Source organism: Nannospalax galili, unplaced genomic scaffold (assembly GCF_000622305.1).
Source record: "Nannospalax galili isolate Female #2095 unplaced genomic scaffold, S.galili_v1.0 scaffold1261, whole genome shotgun sequence".
In the NCBI taxonomy this organism is placed as follows: Eukaryota; Metazoa; Chordata; class Mammalia; order Rodentia; family Spalacidae; genus Nannospalax; species Nannospalax galili.
This window is the reverse complement of record NW_008344648.1, coordinates 89,369-95,529: the sequence shown is the minus strand read 5'-3', so window position 1 is coordinate 95,529 and position 6,161 is coordinate 89,369.

Sequence of the window (6,161 nt, the reverse complement as noted above, 5' to 3'; positions counted from 1 at the left end):
TGGCTATAGGGCAACGTCTCATTATCATATAGAAAAAACCTGGGGGCAGTTTTATTGCAGATAACTATGCCCAAGGTCATATTCCAAATAAGGTCAGGCATCTGTGCTTGGAGGCATTCTCCAGATAAGTCAGGCAGAGAACAGGAGGCCCCTGCTGAGAAAGAGAGTTGACCTTAACAGCAGGGTTCCCCAACATCTCCCCCTGTTTTGTTTCATAATGGAGAAGTGTCATCACAAGCTTTAAGAGCCAACTCATCTATCTTGGGAGCATCCAAAGTCTGATAATTGACCATGACCTGATTGGTAGTAATTTTTGCAATGGTAGTAATTTGTCAGTGAAGAAATTGTATGAAACAGGGAGCAAGCATCAGCATAATCAGGGGGCTACTGATATTGTAACATTCCCCCTGCTGAAGAGGTAACCCTAAAATCTTTTTGGGATAAGAACTCCCAAATACTTTTAACGTTTTTTGGCCTTTGGGACAGAGTATTTTGTTAAAAGGCCAAGGGCATTTTAAATTTTAACCAAGAAAGAAATTGGCTACTTTTCTTTGGGGCCTTTTTACCCTAGCTGCCTAGCCAATTTCTATCTCCTATTCTTATCATACCATTCTCTGGAGAGGCTTACCCAAATTGCCAATAGGGAATTGGGACACAGACCACTCTGGCTTCTTCCATGCTGAATAGGGACACAGGGTGAGGCAATTGGGTTACCCCTTTCAGTGGGTCTATCCAAAAGACTCTCAAATTGCATAACTCTTAACTATATGGAGAAGGGGAAGGTGCTTGACTGGTGCCTGGGAGATGTGAAGGAAATATAAAGGTAAGAGTAAAGGCAAGAGTAGTTAGTATTACAATTTCTAGGCAGGGAACCAGAAAATGTTCAAATTGAAGTCCATTGGAATTTCTTGATGAGGGCTTCCAAAAGCATCCATCTAACAGGTTTCTCCTCATTTTTTTTTTTTTTTTTGGTCTGTTAAGCCTGGACTGATGATTGATGAACTCAGAATTAGTTGTCGGGCACTTTGATAACTTTTGGAATGGCTAGAATCAGCTCCCTCTTAAATGGCCTCTAGATAGGGAGAGAAAACAAATTTAGCCATCGTTTTAGAACAATAGTGAGTTGTTTCCCTCAGCTGCAGGTGGGCACTCCAGTATTGTAGACCAAGATTTAAAGTCCTACATCTGCGTAGCACTGTCCTATTAGGAACACGGTCAATGAGAAATAATTGTCTAAATAACATAAAAACTTACGTCTAATGTCTGGGATGTGTAATCCCTTGAACTCTTAAATATACTGATGACTTTACTCTTTGGTTATACTTTCTTTTTGGATGTTTAAGTTGGCCCAAATAAACCAATTTAGTTTTACTTTTTTTTTTTTTTTTTTGGTCTTTTTGAGACAGGGTCTCCCTGTAGCCCCAGCTGTCCTGGAACTCACTATGTAGACCAGGCTGCCTTGAACTCACAGAGATCTGCCTGCCTCTGCCTCCTGAGTGCTGGGATTAAAGGTGTACACTATCATGCCTGGCTTATTTTTACTTTTAAGGTCATGAGGATCTATTTCTCAGGGATCACACGGGCTTGGGGGGAGCTCCTGGCTCCTCAGGCTTTTCTTTACCAGTTCCATCTATGTGAAGATAAGTCAAGAAGTCCTGCTCGACCTGGGCTTCTCTTGGAAGCGTGGAGGAAATGTTTCCTCTGTGTTGACTCTCCTCTTTGCAGACTGGATACTGGTTCAAGTCCATCTTCTGGGGTCTCCATGGCCTCCCTGAACAAGAGGACAGGTGACTCACCAAAGTTACAGGACATTTTGAGAGATGCTCCATAGCCCCTGGAACTTGTTTGACCTTGGAGGGCAAGGAACAAAAATTTGTTCTGTTAAGTCCCTTTGACCAAATTAGTATAGGCCTCAAAGTCTGGCTATTAAACATCCAATCTGGTTACACCAATCTGGTACTTTTAATTACCATGTGTTATGTAGATAGAGCTTGTGCAAAACACAAACATTTTAAAATAAACCTTGATGAGACATCCTTAAACTAGTCATGGAAACTAGTTTCTATGACCTTAGAAATTTTAAGATCTTTTTCTCATTCTTGATAAATTGTAACAAACCTATGTAGACCTCCATCACTTGCTTAGGCTTTCTCATTTTTAACAAAATACCTCCATTCCTGTATCCTAACATCTTTTACCTTACCATTCTCTTAATAATCATGAGACATAATGTCATTAACAAATTTTTCATCTGTTGTGAGAATTCTTTTCTGGGGATATTAAGTAATGTTTTTCCCCTTTTTAGGTTGTAGTATTAAACCAATGTTTGATTACATTAAAGCTTTTCTGGGGAACCAATGAACTTATTGAGCTTAGTTACAGAGATGACTGAGGGGTTGCTGAGGTATATGAGTGACCTAAGAGTATTTACACTGGAAAGCCTTAACACAGCATGGATCAAGCCTTCTTTTCCTAGTCGTCCCCAGATAATACACTTTAGTCCTCCCCAAACCCAGGAGGCCATGTATGATTAGGGCCAAATTACATACAGTTGGTTGAGAAGAGCAGCTGGATGCTCAGGTGAGGGTCCAATGACCCTGTTTACCCCTCCTCTTTTAATTAGATACTTAAGTCCACAAGTCCAATTGTGATGTTCATTTGTTAGTGGACACAGCTGAGGTCATGAAGATGGTAGTTGTTTGACTCAGAAGAAAGTAGTGTGTAGCATCATGTTATTAAAATTGGCTAGAACAATAGTGGGTTGCCTCCCTTAGCTGTAAGTGGGCACTACAGTATTATAATATTACCTGTGTACATACAGTGTTTTATAAGTTTCTTGGTAAATCTTTTACCTTAGGTAGTTTAGAGAGTGGTCTGCCAAAACCTTGCTTTAGGTGGAAAAAAGCAATTGGTACATAGTTAAATATTATTGCATTGATACTTATAACATCCAGCATAATCAATTCAGAAAAACTGTGCTATAACCCTGTTTAGACTTTTAAATTATTAAAATTTAAAAGTTTTAATAACAAAATATAAACAAATCTATAAATTTACCAAGAAATTAATATTTTACCTCACATATCAGTTTCCAAACCCACTGGCAGGGAATGAGCATTCTTCCTCTGCTTCCTCATCAGCATTTGCTGTCATTTATTTGTTTGCTTGATCTTAGCCATCTCAACTGGGAAAAGACCTAATCGTAAATAATTTTTCTTTGCATTTCCCTAATTTTTAAGGATACTGAATATTTTTAGCCATCTTTATTTTTTCTTTTGAGGGATCTCAGTTCAGATAGATAGTAAATTATTAATTAATAATTGTTTTATTAGTATTAAACATAAATCCATTTATAACAGTCTCATTTAATAAATACTGTGGTTAGACACAATGTCACAAACCAGTAAAACCAAGACCTATTACCTTGATGAATTTTTTGATCAGATGTATATGAAAGAAACTCTTAAAAGCCAGCAGTACTTTACATATACATCCATATACATCCCATCCATCCTATATATACATATAGATATGTATATATATATACGAGAATTTCATCTCAAAATGACTATGTTGGACAAAGCCATACACACTGATGAGGTGGAAAGAAGAAACTGGTACATATTTAAGAATTATCAAATTGATGTTTGTAGCTTTTAGCATAATCAATTAAGGAAAACTGTGATGCTTTAGTTACTAAGGAATTCTAGGCAGAAGATCTCTTTTTTAAAAAAATCTATCCTGTTGTTTATTAAGTAGTTAAATTTATCTTTGTATTTACCATACATTTTACATTAGTCTGTGTTAGTGACCAAATAGAGAATCCCATCAACTATTTTTACTGTAGACAGTAATACACTCTGTTGAAATTAGTTTTCACCTTAGCTGTTTTTAGTTGTACAGTGTATTTACTCTGAGGCTGTTTTGTTGTTTTCCTTTTCTTGTCACAGGGTCGGGGGCCAGCCTGAGCCTGGAGAAGTTTTGGAGAATGTATCTTGGTATATGCTTGAGTCTGAAGTGGGAGGGCCAATCCCATGCTCAAACAGAACGTGACAATTTACCAATATAATTAATTTAAAAAGGAATTTGTTTTTCTTTAGCTTAAAAGTTTTTAAAATTGTTTATCCATATTTTACTTTTAAACTAAAGCAAGACTGTTAACTTGCATGGTGAATTCCTTTGAAGAGGACCGTCAGACTGGATTGGAAAAAAATTTTATAATTTATTATACATGACCTGGGGAATAAGAAACACAGAAAAAAATGGTACCTAAAAGAAAATGCAAAGAGACAATATCATAATACTCCTCTTTTTAGTCTATCTATGACATTGTAACTGGAAGGTACCCAGGGAATGATGTGGCAGGGACAAAAGCAAGCATACAGCAACTGAGCATCAGAGAGGGGAATACTCTATTCCAGAGAAAAACAGGCTTAGAATCACAATGCAGAAAAGGGGAGCAATTGGGATCAGTGGAGTCCGCATTTTAAGTCTCCCATCCAAGTAGGCTATCCCTTTTAACCTCTTGTTGTAACTATGTGTTGGTAGTAGCTTGTCTTCTGTGGGCTGCAGTAGCTGCCACTGTGGCATGCCCCCAGAGGGGGGAGAAAAGGCCATGAACTGCGCTGTGCCTGCCCTCAGTACAAGCCAGTTGCTATCCAGATGCATGCAGCAGGAAGGCATTTCCCCCCAAGGGGAAGCCCATGGGGGTGTGGAGGACTATGGATGGCAGTTGTCTTGGGTGAGCCCCTTCCCCAAGAAAAAGTTTACAGAAAAAAATGGCTTTTAAAATCTTTTTTCTGTTTATCTATGGCTCAAGCCACCTTAAATTCCTTAAGTGCTCTGAGGCTTTAAATCCCTTGTTTTGTTTATATTTACATTATGGGGCATGCCAATTTAAATTCTCACCCAATCGGAAGGTCAATTTAAATTCTCACCTAACTGGTTTAGCTTGAGCCTGAGTGCCCTGGGGCTAGATAACAAAACAGATAAGGAAGTTTGTTATCTTAGGAGTTGAATTCAATGTGTGTGAAAATCCCTGCACTATAGAACTTTGGGGATTCTTTGTTTCTAGGGGTATTGTTCAAGATAGAAAAGGAAAGGAGGTGCACAAGTTTCAGAGAACCCGTGACCCGCTCTAACATTGCTGTGACCAGGTTTTGCATTAGATAGATGTATAGATAGGGGGTCTTTGTCTACACCCTGGTGGGCAGCTGGAGTCTGTTCAGAGGACTAAGAGCCTTTGGCTAACATCAGGGAGTAGCCCTGATCAGAAAGCCTCAATTGCTCCTTCATCTTTAATGGTCCCACATGAAGACTCAGATCAAAAGTAAAAGGAGGAAAGAGGACAGACTTCCGATCCTCAAGGGTGGGATGGCCAAGGCAAAGCTGCCGCTACCATCTTGGAGAGGGGATACTCACAAATTCCACGTGTTCCTACGAGCCCCATGTTGGGTACCGGCTGTGGGTCCCTCCCTCCCCTCGTGGGCTGTTGCCACCGACCCATGAGAACAAAGGGAGCAGAAGTGATGAACAGGGTCAGGACAGCTAGTGAGCATGACAGAGAAGACCTTCTGGGGAGTCAGATTCAGTGATACAGCTCTGTTTATTCAGTGGGGGTCAGGGAAAAATATAGTGTGGAGGCAGCAGCCAAAGCTTCAGCTGATAGGTGTTCATTGGTAGGGTTCAGATAGCCCTGCCTCCTCACCAACAGGATCTCAAGGACTTCTCATTCTCCTGGAAAAAGGGAACTGAGCTGATAAGCACCTTGGTCTTTGAAGTCAAGAGAAGCAGACTTTTCTCCACTGTTTGGCCAACACAGCAGGCTTCCCCTTTGATCTCTAAAGAGGACAGGTTTTTAACAGTCCCGCTCTCCCACTTTCCCTTGCCCAACTTAAAAAAAAAAATATCTTCCCACCTTCTGCAGGAAGCAGAAGCCTCCCACTTAAAAGACCCCAGCTCATGACCCAGACAGACATTTTCCCTGCCTGGAAGGGAATCTGTCCCGTGTGTTCCTTTGCTAATAAACTCTGCTTTCTTCTGAGCAACACTATTCATCATATGGCTACTTTTTACCTATCAGATGGTGCCAAAACCAAGTTCTTACTTCAAGGGACCCACCTGGACTTCTCCAATGCCACTAACTTGGCTTTCAGGTACAT